Raw genomic sequence first — 26,063 nt, 5'->3', positions numbered from 1 at the left:
TCTTGCATCATATGCCTCAAATAATGCTAATTCTTTTAACAGGGATTCTAATAAGCAAAAATAGGAGGAATATTATCCACAGGCTATAAAAGTAAAGTTATAAAGCACAAATTTACATTTTATTATCTTACCAATTACCAAAATAAAATGATACATGAAAATCGGAAGAATATTTTCCACAGAATAGCAAAATAAAAATAAATTTATGCTTGCGTACATAGCTTAATACTGCAATATGTACATACAAAATAACTGATATTTCTGTTCACTGACTTTTTTTTTTTTGGGTTGTAAAATTTTAAAATTTAAAAGAGTAAAGAACATGGCACGTACAAAATGCAACCAACAAGATAAGTGCAAGTGAGTTACGGAGTAACAAGTTTACGAAGCTTAAAAAATAGGAATGAAGAGAAGATTCTGAAAATTTCTTAAAGTTTTTTATATAATTGAAGATTTCAGCAAAGGGGAAACACATTTCACCATAATAAAGTAAAAACCCACAGTATTCCAGCTATTGCTATTATCACAAATGCAATAAGATCAAGTTTACTACCCATTTATAATAGATTGCACTAACAGAAAAACCCAATAAATTGGAAGCTGCAAATTGTTTTTGTTTTATGGTAGTGACCTCCAAAAATGTGCTTTAGAAAAATATATAATAAAGGCATTCAAAATTGATACTTATAAACAAACTTATGATAACGATGAAAGTGTAGTGCATTTTAATGATTTGAATTGGTTTTTTTAAATTTGATCTTATAAAGCAGCTGATTCTACTAACAGTGCTCATGTTAACTGGCGCATACTTATTTCGCTTTACAATGGGCTTATGATTGTCTCCAACCAGACCACGTGGACCTTCCTCTCAGCCAATACCAGTGTTTGTACACATGTTGGCCACATGTTTTGTTTTTGCATCCTTTAGTTGAAGTGATTTTTTGTGTTGTGCTTTAATCAATATATTATTAGCTGTAACCAAATTTTTTAATCAATATGTAAAATTTTCATTATAAAAATCACCTTTTAGAGAGATAAATAGCTTATTTATATAGCAAAAATTTCAACTTCCGAGGTCTTGGAACATATTACCAAAAAAACAATGTAGTGACCAGGTTATTGGGGTCACATTACGATATTTTCATGATACAATGGTGCCTCTGGAATGGATTAATATCGTAAAGTGGGGTCCACTGTATATGGGCTTTGCTATTCATGCGTAACTAAGATTAAAAACAGGTACAGGTATACTTGCATGTACACTAATACAAGGAACAGTAATTAAATTTGATCAATTTGAAGTGTTCATTAAGTCATCAAATGTGCACACTGTAGGAATATCAGAGACGTGAAGTCACTCAGACATAACAGATGCAGAATTTGAATATGGGGAATACAATATGCACAAAAAGGGAAGAGGAGGGGATTATGCTCTTAGTCAAGAGAGTCATAAAATCTAAGGCTGTGCTTCCAGTGGATATGGGCAGCCAGTGTAATGGTGAGTCAGTTTGGTGTGACAATCTCTGGAAAAACAAAAACAAGAGTAGGAGTGTATTGCGGACCAAATGCCTGTGATGAGTATAATGAGCAAATGTCAGACATAATAGAGTGAGCATGAGCCAGTAAATCAGAATGTCTTATAACGGGAGATTTTAACTTTCAAGATAGTCATTGACACTTCGGATTAGTTACTCACGCACTAGCAAGACTTTTGTGAATTTATTGGATTACTGTTTCTACAGCAGCATGTTATAAAGGCAACAAATGAAAGCAATACTCTTGATCTGATTATAAGCATTCATATTCCTACATTAAGAATTTGCAGAGAAAAGAACCACTAAATAACAATGATCACAGTGTGCTGATGTGAGATTTACTTAAAGATGTAGATACCATCAAGGGCAAAGGGAAGGGCTATTGTTTTCATAAAGGTGACTACAATGGTCTCAGACAGTTTTTAAATTCTATACAGTGGGACCAATTGATGATATTACCAACAGCATATTCTACATGGGAAGCATTCGGGGAAGTACAGGTAACCCTCATATAATATGGTGTTTAGGTTCCTATAAAATGTCGTGTTGTGCGAAACCGTGTTATAGGGGACTAAGAAAAGGTACAAAAAGGGGGAGGCGGTTACATTCCAAAAGCTAACCAAATGTTAACAAAACTAGCAAAAATACATCATTCTAGATTCCGTGTATCTTCTGCTCTCTAAAAAAAATCAGTAATTTGGTTTTGTTTGCTTTTGCTCTTGATAACTCTGTGAATTTCACATATGGAACTAAGAATTTTTGAAGCTCCCTTTTGAACTCTGGGCTCCTTTCATTCAAGAATCTGCATTCAAAAAATAAGATTCTAATTGTTCGGCTAACTTTATGCCTTTCCGTATACTTTTTAGTGTAAAATTCGGAAGTTCAGAATTTTCATCTGCACTATCATCCTCTGAACTGATTTGGTTTATCTATGATGCCATTTCCACAAAATTTGCTTTGCCAGCCATCCTCTTTTTCTGCCAGTAATTTTTGAACATCTTCAGTAATCATATATTTATTTTATTTATTTATTTATTTTTTTTTTTTTAGGAGCATCGGTGAATAAGGCCATGTTGCCCTGTGTATATTGTCTATAAACTGCATGTGTCCCGAGGTCGATTTTCTGTTTTGCTGGACAAAAAACCCAAGTTTCCGGAAGAAAAAACCATGCTACCCTCATCTGAGCCCGACTAACTCAGCCACGTAGTGAAAAAGACCCATAAAAATTCCTCCCATCATCGACAGGATTCGAACTCAGGTCTTTTCCACTGTAGGAAGAAGAGCAATTCCATCAATTGTGCTACCCATGAGAGCTTCACTAGTCATATCATCAAAACCTTCCCCTCCTACTGACGTAGCAAGTTCTACTATCGCACGGATTCCGTTTTCTGCCAGTTCGACCATATTTCCCAAATGAACTGGCCATTCATTTTTCCACATGCATTTAACGTTGGCGGTTTTACTTCTTTGAACAATAAAGCTATGCATTTGATACAGTCCACAATTGAGAAATGTTTCCATGTCTCCATTACTTCAATAAATTCGGAATCAACTTTTTCCAAAATCCATTGTAACGATTTTCTGATGTAATGAGTTTTAAAGGTGGATATAATGACTTGATCTAATGGCTGAATGAAAGAAGTTGTTTTAACCTAGTACAATTGTGGTGGTAGGAATATAACTTCAACATTTGGATAACTTAAATCTTTTGGATGGCCTGGCATAATATCCAATATTAATAAAACTTTGAAATCTAAATTTTTCCACAAGTTCAACAAGCATAAGTTCAATAACACAGAACATAACAGGGATTTCCCAATAAATAAAATACAGGGATTTCTCAATAATTTTTTTTGACTAGCAAGTCAACAGCAGCGATCCAAAAAAGAGTGGAAATGCTAAAAAAATACATCCAACATAATAGGACTTTCCCCACACAAGAGCTCAAAAATACCCTGTTATGCAAGGTTCGCCAAAATCCTCTAACCGTGTTTGAGTGAAACCGTGTTGTGCGAGGATTGCCGCAATTTATCAATCGTGTTAGAGCGAAACCGTGTTGTAAAAGTACCGTGTTATACGGGGGTTGCCTTAATTGTAAAAGCAACAAGTCTTTTCATACCAATTAAGAGATACTGTTCAAGGCTAAGACCTAAATGGATAATCAGATGAACTGATGGGACATGTAGCAGAGAAGAAAAATGCATGGGATGCATATAAATTAGTTTATAGTATATATAAACCAATCTGAAAACAAATCACAAAGGAGGTTAAGGTAATCTGAAGCAAATTATGAAAAGTCTTTGGCAATGGATGTAAAGAAAAATAGCAAAGACTTCTTTACTTATGTAAATATTGGAAGGATGGAAATGAATCCCATTGGTCCACTAGATGAGTGGTTTAACTGTTGATGATACTGCCCAGGTTGCTGACAAACTGAAGGGTTATTCTACATCTACATTCACACACAGGGTATTCTTTAAGGAAGAGGATGCCAAAAGTTTATCAAATTCTTACAGGGAACTAAATGATTTGTGATAACTGAGAGGAAAGTGGAAGAGAAATCGTTTAAGCTAAACATAAGAAACACCTAGGGTGGATGAGATCAATCTAATTATATTAAGGGAGGCAGCAAGGAATTAAGCAAACCTTTGGCCATAATTACGAGAGCATCTTTCAATTCAGGGGAGGTCCATGAATAAAGATGTGTGAATCCCCAATTCACAACGGGAAATCAAAGGATGACATGAGTAATTACAGATCTGTTAGCTTTACTTCTGTTCCAGTGGAAATAATGGAGTCACTGATTAAAGATGTAATGCAAGATCATTTAGCCAGGAGTACAGTTATACTGCAGTCACAGAATGGATTTCTTAAGGAACAATCTTGTTTCACTAATTTGACTGACTATATGATACAGCAACAAAGTAATTGGATGGAAAAAATAATTCTGATATCACATGCTCAGATTTCAGAAAAGCTTTTGATACTGTTTCTCATAAAAGACTGCTCTAAAAATTGGAGCACTGTGGCATTAAGGGCAAGTTACTACTATGGATAAAGGGATGGTTGAGTGAGAGAAGACAGAGTGGTTATCATTGGGCACTGCTCTTGTGGACTGATGTTATCAGTTGAGTCCTTCAGGTGTTGGTGCTGGCCCATTGTTGTTTTCTATATTTATTAATGATACTGATGAAAGCTTAATGTCTAAGTCTGCAGATGACACAAAGGTTGGAAGGGTGATTAATGACAGTAATCAATGGCATGCTACTACAACAAGATCTACAAAAACTAGGCTGTTGTTGTTATTTGGTTTTTAGGAGCATTAGCAACTAAGGCCATATTGCTCCGGGATATGCGGTGGTCATTCCCTGACCTTTCCGCATCCTCCGTATTTGGTGGTGACGGGCTCGAACCCCGGTCTAATCAAGAAGCGTGTGCTACGCACTGCTGCTCCTTCCCACCTGGCTACGGAGGCGCCACAAAAACTAGGCAGATGGGCAGAGGTATGGCAACTGAAGTTTAACATTGACAAATGCAAGGTACAGCACATCCAGTGGTACCTAATGTAGTGCCTGCTTGCACAACTGAGCCTTTTTTTGAGTGCATGTGGGAAGAAGTCATAATGAATAATGGGGCCATAATACTAGTAAGGATTACACATAAGAGAAAACACAGAAGGCACATCAATATTATTTGTGTGCTAAGGCATATCAGAGAGTTTGTAAGCAGTAGTGAGAAGCCAGTATCAAGCAGTGCGCACTATGCAGGTAGTGAGGGAATAATGCTTACCATTAATTACTAGTAAGCTTGCGAGAACACAGCATGACTACACGTTGAATGTGAGCTGTAATTATTATTATTAGCAATGGTGCAAGGAAGCCTGAGGCTTATGCTGCACCAGCCAGAAAAAAATTTCTGAATTACCATGAGAGAGAGAGAGAGAGAGAAGTAGAAAGGAATCACCAAGAAAGAGAACAATAATGGTATCCAGCTCAGGCCCCGGGGTGTGCCAAGCCCATACTCAACAGATATGAGCCCCTGGAGTATTACCATGATGTTGCTGTTTTCTTATTCAATTTGCAGTTAATTATACTTTGAATCCTTCTATGCATTAAGTGTGCTAATGTTTGCTCCAAAACTGAGCAGTTAGTACCTGCCATTCTCTCGTGAACTTTGAAATGTGCCTGTAGCCAGCATGAACAGGTCAGAGACCACAGCAGTAATCCCAGATTAATGTATCAAATGTGTGGTATTACATTCAGGATAATGGAAAATGAAAAAGTTGGGGGTAATTGTGCATTCAGATATGAAATTCTCTGAGCAGTGCAGACAGGCTTCTAGGCAAGACCATGAGGTTTTGTCACTGATATACAGGAATTTTGTTAGCAGGGATAAGGATAATTATCCTTTTCTATAAGGCAATGGTCAGGCCACATCTTGAGTACTGAATACAGGTCTGGAGGTCTCATTTTAGTAAGGTTGTGGATCTGTTGGAATGGGTGCAGAGAAGAGCAACAAAATTGGTGAGAGGAACAAAAGAGTGTTCTTACCAAGAGAAGCTTCAGTTCTGCAAATATTACTGTATAAGGATGAATAGGCAAGGGTGGTCGATGCCGAGCGTGCAAGGGGTGCACTGCACCCAGGTGGCAACATTCAAGGTGCACCTGAAAACCTGAAACTTGCATACACATAATGAAAATTTTAATTGGGGGGGGAGGGCAAATTCAAATTGGCACCCAGGCACCATATATCCTAGGAATACCCCTGAATGCCCACATGGTCCTTGAGGTTGTCACAGACATTCTCTCAGATAAGCCAGACAAGCTGTACTTGCTACCTGTGAGTCTAAAACGCTGATGGAACTGACATTCGAGTAACACTCAAGTCAAGTGGACCCAATTTCGGCGAAGTCCGGACGGTCTGTGACAGCCAAATCCTCTGCTTGCAACTTCATGCTGGTGGGACTGTTAGTAATCCTGGGTATAACCTCCATGCACAAGTACATGGTGGGTGACCATCCAGGTGTGAACCAACGTAAGCAGGGGTCGAGGTGTGGCGCCCACACCACATGGAGGAACGCCGGCCCTCTATGTTACCAGGCAGTACTAGGTGGTAGATGACTCTCATCAACTGGTGCAATACCACTTTGCTTATTGGAGGCTTGAAGTGGTGGAACCCATGTTTAGTCCCTAGAGCTAAGTTCTGGTCAACCCTTCCCCATCTCTTCCATCATGCAGTATGACTGATGACTTTTGAGGTTATGATGAACATCGTGGTGAGATCCAATATTCCTTACATTTCGAGGGTACAGCTCTAAAACGGTGTTCGCAGGCCGGCCGCTAGTTAGTACACCGGACCGAAACTATTGGTAACTCTCTAGGAGGCTTCCAGATCAGCTAGTGTATAATCTTGCTACCTCTACTCTGCCAGATAGTGACTGGAGGGAGTCCGAGTAGTGTGTATGCAGGGAGCATTGCCGAGGCCACGTTATGTCAGGATCTGAGTATATTCTTACCATGTGTACGCCATATCCAAAAATTTCATTACTTCATACAGAATGTCCCACCCACTTTTTCTAACTATTGAATACACCATGAATTGTCAAACTAATAGAGCAAGTTTATCTGCAAAAAGATCTAAACCTCCTAAGCACTTCCTAATTCATTTCACAAATATACGTGATCTCAATTCTAATCTCAACGATGTCCATTTCCACTTGCAGTCTGCCAAACCCCATGTACTTTTTCTGACAGAATCTCAGTTATCGGTTGATTCAACTACCACTCATCTCAAATGCCCAAATTATTCACTGTATGATTCTTTTCGCCTCAAAGGTGGTACTTGTGCATATGTCCATTCTGATATTCCCTGTCAGAGACTTGGCAATTTGGAATCTCCTCTCTTTTATCTTCTCTGGCTTAAAATCTCTCTACCTCATTGTGTTAAATTCATCTGTTGTCTCTACCCAACTCCACTAATCACTTGGAGTTCTTTGACTTCCTCTCTTTGCAACTCGACTTTCTCCAGTCCAACTTACCTAACAATGAGGTAATTTTCCTTGGTGATTTTAATGTTCACAACTCCAGCTGGCTTCCGTTTTCTAGTCACACCGACCCAGCTGGTCGAGATGCTGAGGCTTTTGCAATTACTAATGATCTTGCACAGATTGTTCATTTACCTACAAGAATACCGGACAATCCTAATCATACAGCCAATATGCTTGATCTTTTTCTCACAAACACGGTCGAAGTGAGAGGTCCTTTAGGCACTTCAGATCACAACTTGGTGATTCTCTTCTCCAATGGAACCGTTATCTCATGGCTATTCCCAACCTCATGTTGTTTGGCATTACAAGAATGCAAAATGGGATGACCTGCGAGACTTCTTTTCTTCTTTTCCTTGGATGGATTACTGTTTCAAAAGTTCTGATGTCAACGTTTGCTCAGATCGTGTCAGTGAAATTATTCTTGCAGGAATGGAATCCTTTATCCCACACTCCACTTTAAAATCTCGTCCTTTATCTAAACCTCGGTTTTCCAATAAATGTGCTAAGGCTGTTCAAGAGAAGAATGTTGCATATCGTAATTGGCTTGTTTCTAATTCTTCAGTTTCATTTTCTGCCTACACCAAAGCTCGCAACAATTGTAAAGCAGTTATTAACCAGTCCAAACTAGAGTTTGAACAGGCTAAGAGTAGAAAACTTGCTTCTTGCCCTAATGGTAGCCGAGCATTCTGGTCTCTTGCCAAAGCTATTGGCTGCAACTTTTGCCGATCTCTGCTCCCACCTCTGTCCAAACCAGATGGTTCTGTTGTCACTTCAGCAAAGGTTAAAGTTGACCTGCTAGCATCCCATTTTTCTTTCAACTCATGCATTAACAATCTTGGTAAAACAACTCCCGCTATTCCCAACACGCTCCATTCAATGCCTCCTGTGGTCTTCCGTCAAAATAATGTAGTAGTAGTAGTAGCAGTGGCATTTGATGCAAGAAAGCAAGTGTATGAGCTTATGCAGCATCAGCCAAAAAAAAAAAAAAAAAAAAAAATCACACCATTCCCTCCAAATGCCTGTCCAGTTCCTCCTTAAATTTATTCAACCTATCAACTTCCACAACGACAAATGGAAGTTTGTTCCAGCAATTAACCACCCGCTGGCTAAAGGCAAATTTCCACACATCTAATCTACATCTGTCTTTTCTTAATTTGAATTTATGCCCCCTTAGGTTAGTAATCTGAACAAGTGGAAGGATCCCATCAGAATTCAGCATGCTCAACCCATTCAAGGCCTAATATACCTCAATCAGATCACCGCACAGGTGCCTAGTCTCCAGCCACTGCAATTTGCAGAACTTAAGCGTCTCTTGGTAAGAGGATCCTTTTATTCCCCTCACCAATCTTGTTGCCCTTCTCTGTACACGCTCAAGTAAATCTACATCCTTCCTAAAATGAGGCCTCCAGACCTGTACACAGTACTTAAGGAATGGCCTGACCATTGCCTTATACAGAGGGATGGATAATCACCTCCTTTTCCCTGCTGGCAAAATTCCTATATACCATTAACAAAACCCCATGACCTGCCCTGGCAGCCTGTCTGCATTGCTCAGAAAACTTCATATCTGACTGCACAATTACTCCCAGGTCTTTTTCATTTTCTACCACCTTAAGCGTAGTACCACACAGTTGGTACGTTTCTCTGGGGTTACTTCTACCCATATGCAGTACTTTGCATTTGTCAAGGTTAAACTTCAGTTGCCACTTCCTAGCCCATCTGCCCAAATTATCTAGATCCTGTTGCAGTAGCACACTGCCATTACTGTCATTAACCCTGCCAACCTTTGTATCATCTGCAGACTTCGAACATTAAGCCTGATATATCTTCATCTATATCATTGATAAATATACAAAATAACAGTGGACCTAACACCGAACCCTGTCGGACTCCACTATTAACATTAGTCCAAGAAAAGCAGCACCCATTGATTACCACTCTCTGACTTCTCCCACTTAACCATCCTTTTATCCATTGTAGCAACTTACCCTTAATACCATTCTGATCCAATTTGTACAATAGTCTTCTATGCGCAACAGTGTCAAAAGCTTTCCTGAAATCCAAATATACGATATCAAAATTATTTTTTGCATCCAGTTCCTTTGTAACCACATCATAATATCCTATCAAATTTGTCAGACAAGACTTTCCCTTAACAAACCCATGCTGTGTCTGAATTATTGCTGCAGTCTTGTCTAGATGATCCTGCAATGCATCTTTAACCAGTGACTCCATTATTTTACCCGGAACAGAAGTTAAACTAACTGGTCTGTAATTACTCGTGTCACCTTTCGATCCCCCTTTGTGAATTGGGGATACATATGCACATCTCCATATCCTGCTACAATTTGATAACCTTCTGCCATTTTCAAACCTTAATTCCTCATGTGTGAATGTAGAGGCAAAATACTCATTCAGTTTGTTTGCTATCTGAGCAGGATCATCAACAGTCGAACCATCGATGTCAAGTGGACCAATCAGATTCATCCCCTTCCTTTTAGAGTTTATATAAGTAAAGAAATACTTGCTGTTTTTCTTAGCATCTTTTGCCAAGGATTTCTCATAATCTGCCTTCGCCTGCCTAACCTCCTTTGTCACCTGATTACAGACTAGCTTATATCTGCTATAGACTTCTGAGTCGCTTGATAATTTATATGCATCCCATGCATTTTTCTTCTCTGTTACGAGTCTCATTAGTTCATTAGATAACCATTTAGGCCTAAACCTTGAACAATATTTCTTAATAGGTATGAAACTCTTAGTAGCTTCCACAATTAATTCCTTGAATGCTTCCCACTTAGAATTTACTGTTGGTAATGTCGTCAGTTTAGCCCACTGTACAGAATTTAAAAACTGTCGGAGACCACTGTACTCACCTTTACGGAACCAAAAACCCTTTCCTTTACCCCTGATGTAATTAAATCTTTAAGTAAATCCCACATCAGTACACTGTGATCACTGCCACCTAGTGGTTCCTTTATCTGCAAATTCTTAATACACGAATGATCACTGCCGATAACCAGATCAAGAGTATTACTTTCTCTGGTTGCCTCTTGAACATGCTGCTGCAGAAAACAATCATCCAATAAATCCACAAAAGTCTTGACTAGTGTGTGAGTGACCAACCCACAAAAAGGGTTGGTCACTTGATGCTATTTTGATGTTGGTTACCATCTTGATGCTAAGAAAGCTCCAGGTCCCGATGTTATTTCTCCACTTGTTCTCAAAACCTGTGCTCCTGAACTTACTCCTATTCTTTGCCGCTTTTTTCCCTTTCTTATTCCAAAGGTGTTTTTCCTTCTGCTTGGAAATTTGCTCATATCCAGCCAGTTCCTAAAAAGGGTGACAAATCCCTCCCATCCAATTATCGTCCCATTGCAATTACTTTTACTCTTTCTAAAGTAATGGAGAAATCAATTAACCACCAAATTTTAAACTACCTAGAAACTTTCCGTCTGATCAACGATCGCCAGTATGGATTCCGTCAGTGTCGATCCACTGGTGATATTCTGGCTTATGTTACCCATTTATGGCCTAATTCAATGGAAAGGTTTGGTGAAAAACAAGTAGTTGCTCTTGACATCTCAAAGGCTTTCAATCGTGTTTGGCATAAAGGTCTTCTAAACAAGCTTCCATCTTATGGTTTGCCAACTGTTTTTAGTAATAAGTTATCCAGTTTTCTCTCTGATCGCTCACTGAGGGTGATGGTAGATGGCTCTCTGTCTTCTAACTTCTCCACTAATGCCAGTGTCCCCCAAGGTCCAGTTCTTTCCCTCACTCTTTTCCTCTTGTATATTAATGACCTTCTTTCATTGACTGGAAATCCTATCTATAGTTTTGCCGATGATAGCACATCGCATTCCACTTTCCATTTTGAGAAACCTTGTCCTGCTCAATCAGCTTCAACTTCTCGAAAATCTGGTACCAATTACTTAAATGCTTATCTTCAGGTAATTCTCCAGTGGAGCAAAGACAACTTAGTTGATTTCATCCCTTCAAAAACTTAGTCTTGTCTTATATCTCGCAAAAAGGATTCTTCTGCTCCTATGCTTATCTTTAGTGACACTCCGATTTCTAGGCAAAATGATATATCTCTTTTGGGGATTATCCTGATTTCTAATCTCTCTTGGCACAAACACATTATAAATATTGCTTCTTTTGCATCTAAAAAACTTGGTTTCATCTTTCGCTCTCGGCGTTACTTAAATCGCATAAATCGCAAATCCGCCCGGCCATGGAATATTGTTCCCACATCTGGGGTGGTGCCTGCAAAACGTCTCTCAGCCTTCTTGATTCCATTCAGAAGAGGGCAGTTAGGTTAATTAATGACTCATCTCTAACAGAGTCTATGCACTCGCTGTCTCATAGACGTACTGTTTCTGCTGCATGCCTCTTCTACAGATACTTCCACGGGCACTGTTTTCTGAATTAGCTTCTATAATTCCTGCTCTCTCTCTTTCAAAACAGTCCGAACATGTGCTGCCACCAGCCAACATCCATTTACTGTCCAACTTCAAACTCACAGAACTAACTTTTCATCTTCCTCGTTTATTCGTTCAACTGCTGTTTTCTGGAACAACCTTCCTTCATAGTATTTCCTGAAAATAACAGTCTACAGAAGTTCAAGTCCAATGTCAACAAATATCTTCTTTCGTCTTCTCAACCTCCAACCCAAGCACGGTACTAAGTACTATAGGTTCTAACACCTCTCGTGTTTGGGGTTTACATGAAAAAAAAAAAGAGAGAGAGAACAGGTTCCACAAGGAAATCAGATTGAGGTGTTTAAAGGATTTCATCATTCAGTAAGCTGATTGATGAAATCCTTCCTCTTGTTCAGACTACACACAAAAGGACAAATTCAGAGTTAGAAAGGATGAATGCAGGATAGATGTGTGGAAATTTGCCTTCAGCAAGTAGATAGTTGATTGTTTTAGATTGTTGATTGATAATGTTAGTTCTGCCTTCAATAAATTGAATTAGACGGGTTTCCGAAAAGTAAGGTAACACATTTTTTCTCTCGATGATGTTTAATAATACAAAGTTGAAATTACACACCAAGAAATAAGTGAACATACACTACTTCTCCACAAAGTCTTCAGTTTTATTGCTGCACTTGTCCTAACGATGGATCAGTTTATCAATACCAGTACTGAAGAAGTTTGTGCCCACACGCAGTAACCAACATCGCACTGCCTGATGAACTTCCTCATCCGTGGTGAAATGCTTTCCTGAAAGGTGTTTTTTCAGATGGCCGAACAAATGGAAGTCTGAAGGCTCAAAGTCTGGGCTGTAGGGGTGGATGTGACAGAGTTTCCCAATAATTATGGCACAACCACTCACGAGTGGTGTGGGCAGTGTGTGGAGTTGCGTTGTCGTGCAACAAAATCATGCCACTTATCAGAAGTCATGGTCATTTCCATCGAATGTTGGCTTTCGGTTTTTCCAATGTTGCACAGTAAAGCTGTGCATTGATTGTTCCTCCCTTCGGCACAAAATCCACCAACAGAATACTGTGGCCTTGACTTTTCAGACATTGAGAACAGTTTTGAATTTTTTGTGCACAGGAGATTGTGAATGTTTCCAGGTCATGGAGTCTTTTTGCTCTCTGTGGTAAAGTGATGAACCCACGTTTCATCTGCTGTGACTATGCGAGTAAGAAAATCCTCTCCTTCGTTGCCGTATCGCAACAGGTTCTCCAGATACATCCCCATGCATTTTGCTTTGTCCTCCTCTGAAAATTGTCGGGGCACCCAGCAGCAGCACACCTTTCTAAAGCCAAAGACATTGTGAACAATTTCGTGAACAGTCGACTTACTCACATTCACTATTTGTGCAATTTCACGCAGTTTCACTTGCCTGTTTTCAAGAACGATGCCCTTAATGCGAAAAATGTCTTCTGTCTTGCTCGATGAAGGTCTGCCCGCCCAATGTCGATCTTCAATGTCATCACGGCCCACTTTAAATTCAATGCATCAAAAAACACACCTGCTTCGTCATCACCTTTTTGCCATACACAGCAACCAGTTCACAGCGAATGTCACTTGGTGAAGGCTCTTTTGCTTGAAAAAAGCGAATAGCTTCACGAACACCTGATTTGAACCACAATCGCATGGTAGCCACCATTTTGCAACTGAAATCTGCTATGAGGCGACAATACCACAACACTGCACTGGCAGTTTTTTTTAACATGATTAACTGGTCTATCTGTCCACTGCATTTAATCTCATTCCCTTTCACCATTATTAACAAAAAAAAAAAATGTGTTACCTTGCTTTAGGGAAACCATTTGTATTAGAGCAGGGGTGGCAAACCTACGACATGCATGCCCAAAGGAGCACGCATACAAATTTTTTGAGCACGTGGAATTTATGTGTCCCAAAAAATTGAACAGGTTTCTTCTTCAAGATTTGTCAAGTTCAGAGAAGGAAGAACTGCAAAATTCATTAAGTTTGCAGACAGTGTAAAACTAGCCAAACTGAACCGGAAAATGTTTCAAGTGGATCGATCTGGACGATTTTAAGATGCAATTGATTGATTTTCAGAGCAGCTCAATTTATCCAATTTGGAGCTTATTTAGAAAATACTGAAATGGAACAATTAGTGATGGGATTAGCAAAGAAAACTGCAGAGGTATTAAAAGTTTAGAATTCCATTCCTGAAACTTTTGTATCTTTAAACAGCATTACTAACAATTTTCTCAACAACATATTCTTGTGAGTTGTTCTCAGTGATGAACTTTAAGTCTAGTCACAGGATTAGTCTTATGGATGAAACTAGTGCCACATGCTTAGCTCTAAAAGTTACAAAGTATAAGCCTGATGTAAAGTATCTGTCATCAATGGTGCAGCAACAGAAGTCTCACTGATATTTTATATTTCTAACATAAGATAGAGGTTTATCGTTTTATATTAAATTTGTTCTCTAAGCTAAAAGTTAGATTTTTGTTATGAAGGATTTTATTTTAATATCTTTATTAAAGCATTTTGAAATGTCTTTTATTTCATTCTTTTTTTTTTTGGTTATGCTTTTTTCAACTAAAACGTGTATGAGAAAAATAACAATACAATAGAACATGCATTATCTGAACTAATTGGGACCAAGGTTGGTTCGGTTAATCAAACATATATGAGAATACCCAGTTTATACAAAGTGTAATTAGGCCCACAGTTAAATTATTGTATGCAAGGTATTTTTAAATATGAAGTATTATAAAAAATAACTGATTTAGGAAACAGTTTGTAAATAATAACCAAAATGCTTTGAAGAAACTATGTATACAGTATTATATTTATTTTGAACTTACCTAATTGTTTTACATGGTTTCAACTATAAACCACACTTTTTTTTTACATAAACAGAAATAAACAAACACAAGTAATTACACACAAATAAGAGTAATGAATCTCTGGAAGGTTTATTTTTTTCAAATATATACTCTTGAATTTTTCTTTAAACCATGAGAGATTGTCTTTTTTTTGCAGCGAGATTTCTCATACTCTTCAATAGCAGTATCTCCGTAGAACTGCATTCAGACTGTTACTCATACCATGCCATTGCAGTTTCTATCACAGTGAAGGCCTCCGTGTGAGTGGGCCTTCAAATGCATTAAGCAGCAGGAGTAATATTTCAGCATAATAACAAGTGCGCTAAAAATAGATACTGTAATTTTTTGGGGGCAATGGTGGTTCGGATAATTGAAGGATCAGATAATCAACGTTCTACTGTACTTTGCAAAATTTCGAGCTGCATGCAAAGACAGTTTTTTTTTTAATTTTAGAGTTTTGGCATGCACCCTTAAAAAGGTTCACCACCCCTGTATTAGAGGGAATGGACAGGTGATATGGAAAGTCTATTTTTTTTTTTTTTTTTGGCTGATATGATATAAGCATGCTTTTTTGCATCATTTGCCAATACTAATATTATAAAAACAAGCAAGAAACAATGTACAAGCATTATTTCTCAAGGTAAAAACAATTTAAGGGAAATATGCCACAGAAATATTGAGTAATGGTGGCTCAGGGTATAAGGCAGAAAAATGTGTGTCCTTGAGGTGAATTATGTTTAGGGACTCTTGCTCGACTTGAGCCAAGATAAATGGCACACATAATTACGAACCATATCATATGGCAATTTATTACCCATAAAGAAAAAATATGCATTTTTTTAGCATGGACATTTCCCTGCTAAAAAATGCAACTCCTGCAAAAAATACACCACCCACAGAAAGTTTCAGTAGCAGATGCCAAAATATTGTCGCACTATCTAGCCTTCTCCTACATATGTAATGTGTGGGCTAACTTTATATATAAAATTGTCATCATCTAAAACCACAGAAAAGAATCTTCGGACAATTTCACACATTACTTAACACCTAACAGAAACATATCCTTGACTTTATACCTGGATATAACCATGTCTTATCTTCTTTGGGTGTGTAGTTCAGAATCATGCTGAGGGTGAGACAAACGAGGCAATTGTCTCAGGTTAAAAGCTGAAAGGGGTGCCAAAAGAAAGATTAAATAATTGCCAACATTTTAGATTTTATGTTTTGATTATTCCAATCCGTTTATCATCTTGCTTTTGAAAGACGAAAATCTTTGTAGCGCCACTGTACAGACACCGAGCTCTGCGTGCCAGTGCTATCTGGGGAGCCACCATAGTTATCACCCCACTGGTTGTCACTGACAATCTGAATTGATTAAAAACTATTTATGGTCAACATTAAACCAAGAAAAATTATCTGATAGGGCCATTTTATCCATTGAGATTACCATAAGTAATCAAATAAATTTTCACAAAATTATTGATCACGTTTCGTCACTCAAAGCTTGCAAAATAAAATTGTAATCTGTACATATAAAAGCCATGTGTCTATCTGTAATACAAGGTGTTTCAAAAGTGATGGTCAATAATTTAAAGGTGAACTGTACAGACTACAATATGTAAAAAAAGCCTAGTAAAATGGGTTCTTAAGTGAATCATTTTCAAGATATTGCACATTTCTAGTTGGGATCCACTGATAAGGTGAACTGTACAGAGTTGGGATCCAACACTGACTTGTTTCTTAGGTTAGGTTATGCTCATTCTTTCCCTTTCCCCTCTCTCAATGCTCTGACACACAGCAGACATACTTGTACTTGTCAAAGGATAGTCAACGTGGAAAGAGGTTACAGCAACAAAGAGTATGCGGACATGCACTTCACGTATGGTAAAGCCAATGGCAATGCACTCGAGACTGCGCATTTGTACCAAGAAGCATTTCGCCGCCAAAGGCAGCCAAACAGGCACACACTCATCAGGGTACATCAACGCCTTAGAGAACATGGAGTATGAGCAGCTGGGCCAGAAGCATAAGACCTGCTGTTGAGGAAAGGGTGTTGGAAAGAACAGAATAAAATCCAGGAGTTTCAACAAGGAGGGTTGCTCTTCAAGAGCGTGTACTGAGTCATAGCAGTATGTGACAAATTTTAGATTGCCAAATACTGTACCCCTACCATATCCAGCATGTACAAGGTCTCAGCAATACAGCCTACCCTCCCAGAATGAACTTCTGGCAGTGGATGCAACAACAGTGTGTCCTGAACCCCCAATTTTTAAACAACATTTTGTTCACTGACAAAGCTGGTTTTACTCATTGAATTGAAACAACGTTTCTCATTGAATGTCTGGGCACGACTACTAGGAGACCGTCAAATTGGACCACACTTTCTGCCAAACAGGCTAACATGAGAGCTGTACCTTCAGTTCAGGCAGAATGTAGTTTGTACTTTTCACCTTTAAATTATTGACCATTATTTTTTAAACACCCTATATATTATTGTTAATTTATTAAAGAAATATTGTTTATTTATAATTAAAAGTATTCTAATTTGTGATTTTTTTTAAGATAGGCTCTCTTAGTTCTGTAAATTGCAGCACTGGAGACTAGGCACCAGCGAGGTGATCTGATTGAGGTGTATAAAGCCTCAAATGGGTTGAGCACACTGAATTCTGAAGAATCCCATCAAATTCAGTGTGCTTGCTCAGATTACAAGCCTGAGGGGGTATAAATTCAAATTGAGGAAAGACAGTTGTAGAACAGATGTGCGGAAATTTGCCTTTAGTCAGCAGGTGGTGGTTAATTGCTGGAACACACTTCCATCTGTTGTTGTGGAAGTTGACAGCTGAAATAAATTCAAGGAGGAACTGGACAAACTTTTAGAGGGAATGGATGTGTGAAATTGTTTTTTTTTTTTTTTGGCTCAGTTACATAAGCTCATATGCTTGCTTTCTTGCATTATATGCCTCCATTACTACTACTACTGCTACAAAACATTTGTTTCAAGTATTATAATAATATTGTTATTATTTTTTTTTAAATTAACGACACATAAATATATTATATATTTATAACAAATACTGCTTATGAGAATAAAAATCAGTTTAAACAGTTTTTATTTTATTTTTTTGTCATCCTTTTATTTTTATTAAAACATGTACCAGAAATGTATTTTAAATGTCATTTTTTTTTAATTAATTTTTTTTTTTTTTTATATATTTTAGGGGAGGGCGCAATTTTTCATTCTTGTCTCAGGTACTAAAATTGCTTGGCACGGCTCTGGTGTGTATACTTGAAAACTGAATAATCACATTCATCTAAAAAAAAAAACCCCACTGATATGGGTATTATATTAAACCATATATCCAAACATTCTATTAGCATAAAAAAAGATTCACCAAGTGCCTCATCTGAGAGTGGGGTAAATGATGAACTGCATTAAAGTTTGCCAGCATTAGGATGTGCACTGATCTCAAAAATTGTCACCATCCTGCAGCCCAATGACTACCTATTCTTGTTTAATCCATAATGTCAACAGGATCAGGAGGGCACATCTATCTATCTATCTATCTCTCTCTCTCTCTCTCTCTCTCTCTCTCTCTCTCTCTCTCTCTCACTCACTCACTCTCTTAAAATACCCTCATAATCTTTCCTCACTTAGTAAAATGCAAACTAAGGCTTAGGTGAAAAATTAAAATGAGTCATGCAGAATCAAAGCAAAGTATTTGAGCAAAGTAAAGCAAAGAGAAGAAAAATGCATGGGATACATACAAATTAACACATGACACAGAAGCCTATGATAGATACAAGTTGATATGCAACCAAGTTACAAAGGAGGTTAGGCAGGCGAAGGCAGATTACGAGAAATCCTTGGCAAGGGATGCAAAGAAAAACAGCAAAGAGTTCTTTACTTATGTAAACTCTAGAAGGAAGGGGATGAATCAGATTGGTCCACTTGATATTGATGGGTCAAGTGTTGATGATCCTGCTCAGGTAACTAACAAACTAAATGAATATTTTGCATCGACATTCACACATGAGGAGTTATTCAGCGAGGGGAATGCCAGAGGTGTATTCAACTCTAGCAGTAAGCTACAGAATCTTGAAATAACTGGGAGTAAAGTGGAGGAGAAACTGTTGAAGATAAACACAAGAAAGGCACCCGGGGTGGATGGGATCTATCCAGTTATATTAAAAGAGGCAGCAAAGGAAGTAAGCAAACCCTTAGCCATAATTATGAGAGCTTCCTTGGACTCAGGGGAGGTACCCATAGACTGGAAATGTGCAAATGTGACCCCAATTCACAAAGGAGGATCAAAGGCTGACACAAGTAATTATAGACCTGTGAGCTTAACTTCTGTTCCAGGAAAATTAATGGAGGCACTGGTTAAAGAAGCACTGCAGGATCATTTAGACAAGACTTCAGTTATAGCTCAGACACAGCATGGTTTTGTTAAGGGGAAGTCTTGCCTGACCAACTTGATTGGATACTATGATGCAGTCACAAAAGAACTGGATGCAGGGAATAACTTTGATATTATATACTTGGATCTTAGAAAGGCTTTTGATACTGTTGCACATGGAAGACTGCTACACAAATTGGAGCAGTGTGACATTGGAGGCAAATTGCTGCTATGGATAAAGGGGTGGTTGAGGGGGAGAAGACAGAGAGTGGTAATCAATGGACACTGCTCATCGTGGACTGATGTTATTAGTGGAGTCCCTCAGGGCTCAGTGTTGGGTCCATTATTGTTTTCTGTATTTATAAATGATATTGATGATGGTATATCGGGCTTAATGTCCAAGTTTGCAGACGATACAAAGGTTGGCAGGGTTGTCAAGGACACTACTGACACTATGCTGCTGCAACAGGATCTGGAAAGGTTGAGCAGATGGGCTGAGAGGTGGCAAATGAAGTTTAACATTGACAAATGTAAAGTACTACACATGGGAAACAGCAACCCCAGAGCAACGTATCAACTCTGTGGTACAACACTGACAGTGGTAGAGAATGAAAGGGACTTGGGGGTGGTTGTGCAGGCAGATATGAAGTTCTCTGAGCAGTGCAGACGGGCTGCAAGAGTAGCTCATGGAGTATTGTCAATGATATACAGGAATTTTTCCAGCAGGGATAAGGAGGTGATTATTCCATTGTATAAGGCGATGGTCAGGCCACACCTAGAGTACCGTATACAGGTCTGGAGGCCTCATTTCAAGAAAGATGTAGAGCTGCTGGAACGAGTACAGAGAAGGGCAACACGATTAGTGAATGGAACAAAGGGGTGCTCTTACGAAGAAAGGCTTAAGTTTTGCAAATTACAGTGTCTGGAGACTAGGCACCAGCGAGGTGATCTGATAGAGGTGTATAAAGCCTTGAATGGTTTAAGCATGCTCAATGCTGATGGGATTCTTCCTCTAGCTCAGAAAAATCACCTGAGAGGGCATAAATTCAAATTGAGGAAAGACAGATGTAGGATAGACGTGCGGAAATTTGCCTTTAGCCAGCGGGTGGTTGGTTGGTGGAACAGACTTCCATCCCTTGTGGTGGAGGTTGATAGCCTAAATAAGTTTAAGGCTCAGCTGGACAGGTTTTGAAAGAACAGAGGGGTGAAGTGGAAGTGGTTTTTTTTTTTTTTTTTTTTTTTTTGGCTGATGCTGCATAAGCTTGCTTTCTTGCATCAAATGCCTCTACTAATGCTAATGCTAATTTCTGAATTATGAGGATGGTCATTAGGAGATCCCACAAAACAAACAACTTCAAAGTGTTAAACAATAATATAGTACACACACAGGTAACATCTCTAATGTTACAACATAACTTTGCATGAAGATAACTATGTATTTATCATGTGGCAGCTGCTCTCTGGTAGGTTACAGAGTAGGTGCCAATAGATAGCATAGCAAAAAATACAATAAGATGTATTTTAATAAATTCTTTGATGCATTTACATTGGAAAGAGAAAAAAAGAAAATAAAATGAAAACAAACACTATTAAGATCTGTTAAAATAGTGATATATAATGAAAAGTGGGTTGGATTGAGAGAATCCATATGTTATGACCTTCAAAGTGGATTTATGGAGACAGAAATTGAAGAAAATATGGACGTAGGGACAGTAAACTGAGCCTCTCATCATGACTGAAGATCTGAACTGTGGGTAATGGTAGCCCCTTGTGGAGTAGTCATAGAGCATGATTGTGCAGCAGTAAGCAATACATACAGTATTATCTTCATGTGTTATATTTCACATATCTCATACTCAGGGAAGATTCCATACCAGAAAAACTACATATCAATTTATCACTACTGGAACTCACATGACATACCATGTCACATGAATTCCAGTAACCAACATTGGGCAAGATACAATCAATTTAATAAAAATGTAGAAGATTACCATGCTTCACTCCCAACTGCAGGCACCCAATTTTTGACTGATCAACCCCTAGACACAGGCCAATAGGAGACTCTCAATCATGTGCTTTGGATTGCACCAGTGTTTTATTCTTTTTTTTTTTTTTTTTTGCATTTGTGATATTGTTTATTAATTTATTCATCATTAATTTCAACTACACTTTTATGCTATGCAGTTTTAGTTTCAGTCGTCTACACCTGCTGTGGAGTCAGGGCTGGCCTTTATGGTGGGCATGCAGCAGATTAAATGCACTGGCCACAGACTGAAAAGAGCCCACCTCTCAATGTAAGCAAGAAGAATGCCATGCTGTCCTCTTCCCAAACATTATTCTTGCATTCAGATACCCTATATATATATAGGGTATCTGAGTATATACATATATATAGATAGATACCCTATATATATATATATATATATATATATATATATATATATAGTTTGAAATAAAATTTTTCTAACATGCAGCAAAGTGTTTGTTTTTGTTCGTATTCACAACTCCATAATCAGGCCCTTTGATTAATATTCACAGCCATTACTTTACATCTGTATCCCATGGCTTTGCCAAAGTATTTAAATGTATATAACATGAACACTCAAAAAAAAGTATTTCTGAATGCATAGTTGTATTGCTCTTAGACTCTAAGAGATGTTACTCTTAGATGTTATGAATATTAGAAATGCCTGTAGCATATTATGTTCTTTGTGCAATGAGTTCTTACTAATTCATTTTACCAGTATTTTCTTGCAATTTTTGGAAATGGTATGACAATAAACAAATTGTTAACATTCTAGTATAAACATTATATCTAAATAAGAAATCCGTTTATAATTTTGGGATTAACAAGATTTTTATTCTGATATTAAAACACTTGGCATACGGCAATTACATTAGTTGTGAGAAGAAAGAATAAACATTTTTTTCTACTTTTTGCATATTATATGATTTTAAGCATCAATAACTTACTTCGCTGCTTTCGATTTTGTAGGAGTTTCGTCCATTATCCCCTAATAAAACCGGAAAGCTGATATATCCTACAATCAGATCAGAGTAACATCCTCAATAACGGATGTTTACCTCTTGTTATCACGACATCACCCTCAGATGATGATTATATAGCGAAATACTGACAGTCCACGCTAGAAATGACAGATATTTCATCCCTTGAAGCATCTTTACTTCGTCCAAGCATCACGTTCCTCAGTTCTCATATTTAACATTAAATGAAACATATAAACATAAATGGCATTGTAGAATTCATAACTTTTTATGATATATTTTTAAAACTGAATATCAGTGTCGTTACTAGTCTTTTAAATCCGATTCATCTTCATCATTTGACAAAAATTATCCAAATAACTCACTGAAACAGCTGAATCTTTCCAGCATGCACATCCAGCTCCACCTATTTTGACATTTCCGCAATGCAGCGACAAGCTCTGAGTTGTAAAGTGTGAGAAAAGGGGGCGCTACATGAAAATGTAGTAGGGGAGATGAGAAAAGAAACACGTGCTAGGAAAAAGCGAGAAATATATAAGGCGTCATAAAAAGTAAGTATGCGTATAAGTTGGTAATTCGTTTTCCTTTTATATCGTACGTTGAAAGAATGCAAATAACTCAGTATCAGTAGATATTACGTATCAACAGTATCTCGATTTTATAAGCAGAGCTGGTGCAACTAGTTTTCAGAGGCTGTGGTTTTCGAACTGATCGTACGTCATATATATATATATATATATTGGTGGAACTATAAATTTTTGGGCTCCAGATTACAGTATCCCGTCAAAAAGGCGAGAAAGAAGTGATTGACAGGTGAAGGCACTTCCCACTCAGTGCTGTGATTGACGGTCGAGTTCTGTAATTGGATGATTATTGTGGAGGCGTTTTCTTTCTAATTGTTTTGTGTCGTCGAGGAGAGGGTTTCCCCCCACTTTCCGCTGTTTTTGAATCGGAAAATGAGTCCATAATCTAAAAACAGTGGGAAGGGAAAACACCCTAGGCATAGCTAGTGGGCAAAATCAAAACTTGTCAATTATTGCTTTCCCACTATTTTGCTAGCCGCCATGTTGGACGGGGGTACCCTAATCTGGAGTTTTACCCAATTTTGGATACCCCTAGATTGTCAAGCAAACGTCAGATGATCTTTAACAACCATATGTAAATAGACGTCGGAATTCCTGACTCTTCATTGCATCCCTTCCAATGTGGCGATATGGTGATTTCACCACTGATATAAAAAGCATAATAGTATTATTTTGAAAGATTAGTATGACAATATGATGAAAGGAAGCAAGGATTTTGCAGCAGCCAATATATACCCACTTCATTTGCTCATTCCATCTTTAAATTCATTCAGTCTGCACACTTCCATAACACTTTTCGAAGTGTATATTTCAACAATGCATTAATCTCAAAACACAGCTGTTCTTTTTCACTTTAAATTTATACCCTCTTATGTGTATCATCCCAGAAAGAGTAAAGATGGCATCAATATTTAGCATTAGTAGTGGCAATGATGTAATGGGAAAAAGCAAGGACAAAAAAAAAAAAAAACAAAAGTGGCAATGATACAAGAAAGCATGCTTATACAGCCAAAAAAAAAAAAAAAAAAAATTCCCTTAAAAAAGGTGAAGTGCAGCCATTATCAACCCACTGCAGGATGGAAGCCTCCTCAACAATTCATGCTGAGGGAAATGGACCATAATCCGCCACACTAGTCCAGTGCGGGTTGGCAGATCGACCGTATTCAGCAGTCAGGGGCTTGAACCCCGGTCTACTCAAAGAGAGCGTGTGCTATTACACCCCTGCTCCCAACCACTCGGCTACGGAGGTCTAGCCTTCCTTGAATTTATTCAAACTTATTTTTTATTATTTTAAATTTAAATTTAAAATTTTTTTATTTAAAATTTATTCATTCCATTGATGTTGCCAGTATTTCGTTGGAATCCATGACAATTCCATTGTAAGAATTTAGCCATTATTATTTACGTTGGTGGGTCTATCATGCGGCTTCTGAGGTGCTGAGGGCTTACTTTTCTCGGTCTTGGATTTATCTTTTTTGGGGAAGTAAGGACGCTGACTCATGTCCATTTCCTCCCCCACAAAGAGTTTCAAGGCTGATTCGTCTGGTACCTCCTTATCCTCTACATACATTGTTTTTAGTATTACGGTGGCTCTTCCGATCTTTTTGGCTTTTCTTTACCACTTGGTTTTAGTAGTGGTACAGTACTAAGAGGTACGGATATAGGCGTGGCAGCTGACCATGTTTTTTGGATGAACTTTTCTGAATGCAATAAATAGCGTGCAATCAGAATAAATGACTCTTTTGGTGGTATAGTCATCTCAGTTTGTGTACCGATAGCGCACTTTGGAGAAACCTTCTGGGCGTATGAAGGCTTCCCGCTATTTATTGGTTGGATGCGTTTTTCTGGCCTCTGAATAGGAGATATTCAGCTCTGTTTTTAGGTTTTGGATTTCTTTTTCATCCTTCCACCTCTGGCATGCTCTAGAATAGACAGGGTGCTCTCCTTGGCAATTTACACAGATCAGGTTACACAGAACTCAGGTAGTTCTGTGTAACCTGACTTCTGTGTAGATTTACACAGAACTCAAGTAGGAATGAGATTCTCATCCTTTCACATTTATATTCTCTTGACAGCTATCATTCCTTAGTCTTTCATATCAGAGTAGATTCTTCTTCTGATACATGAAGGTCCCACTCTGATATGACACCTCGTCAAGAATGCAGAGTTTTGTGGGGGGGATTACGGTAATAGACATTCTCCCTATGGATGTAGATTTCAGGATTTTTTCCACTTGTTTTGTGCTAGAAGCTTCGACCAAAAGGTCACCAGAATGCAGCCGTTTAACGGATTTTGGTGATCCTGCCAACCCATCTAATCCTTTCTCGATAAAGAAGGGTGACATCTTCTGATCGACGGAATAGAGAATGAGAAAGAGCGGGGTCACTGATGATGGTGTGTCCTCAGTTCTTGACTCTTTTTACCAAGGTATTTTCATTATTTTCAGAAGAAATAGGATTTAAATTACTCATATGAGTAAGATAAAAATTTCCGATGTCCTAAGTACCTCACCCACCACAGAGCCCTACAAGGGGACGCCCACTCGTGAACTAGCAGGTACTGTGTACATGGATGGGATGCCAAATTCGCTTAGGAGCACCATACCTATGTTTCCAATAAGGTTTGATCCCATCCCAGGACCAAAGGGAGGGAGATTTATTGGAATGCAGTTGATCCTAGCAGTAAGAGCCACCCGCCGATTGAACACAGTAGGGCCGGTCTGGGATCACCCGTCTTGTTAAAGTAGGGGCTGAAGTCATGTATTAAGGCTTGTCCCCTCAGCCACCACAATCCCCTTTCCGAGTTTCCACGGGTCACAGCACATGGCTGCCCATGCCGGATTCCAGTGATGTAACCCTGGAAGCAAGGTATGGGCATTAGGTCCCAGTGATACTAATCTGGAAGGCCAGCAGCATCACTTGAAGGTCCCCTCATCATGTACAGGTGCCCACGTCAAGGGGACCCGAACTAGATAAAAACTAGATCTGACTACTGACCCCATATTTTGGGGTGGGATTCACCAACCACATCATTGATATTCTTGAAACTTCTAATTCCAAGAGGTTGCCTCTTGCTATCTTCCCCTTCTGTACTATCTCTGGCCTCTACCCAATCTTCACCCACTGTCTTCCTCTTTCCATTCATGCCACCGCAATTCTCCTGGAACTC

At 38.4% G+C, this 26,063-nt stretch overlaps 1 protein-coding gene across 1 annotated transcript in view; it reads left to right on the top strand.

The window, feature by feature from the left end:
• The first annotated feature begins 22,780 nt into the window (after positions 1–22,780).
• LOC150091036 (mitochondrial translation release factor in rescue) overlaps positions 22,781–26,063 on the top strand; it is a 72,532-nt gene continuing 69,249 nt past the window's right edge. Inside the window, exon 1 of the mRNA XM_090381371.1 lies at positions 22,781–22,862. The gene's annotated coding sequence lies outside the window, so the exon portion shown is untranslated. The remainder of the gene's footprint in view (positions 22,863–26,063) is intronic.

Source organism: Mastigoproctus giganteus, chromosome 1, assembly GCF_048544385.1.
Source record: "Mastigoproctus giganteus isolate SK-2022 chromosome 1, ASM4854438v1, whole genome shotgun sequence".
Lineage (NCBI taxonomy): Eukaryota > Metazoa > Arthropoda > Arachnida > Uropygi > Thelyphonidae > Mastigoproctus > Mastigoproctus giganteus.
This window is presented reverse-complemented; position numbering and strand designations above follow the sequence as displayed.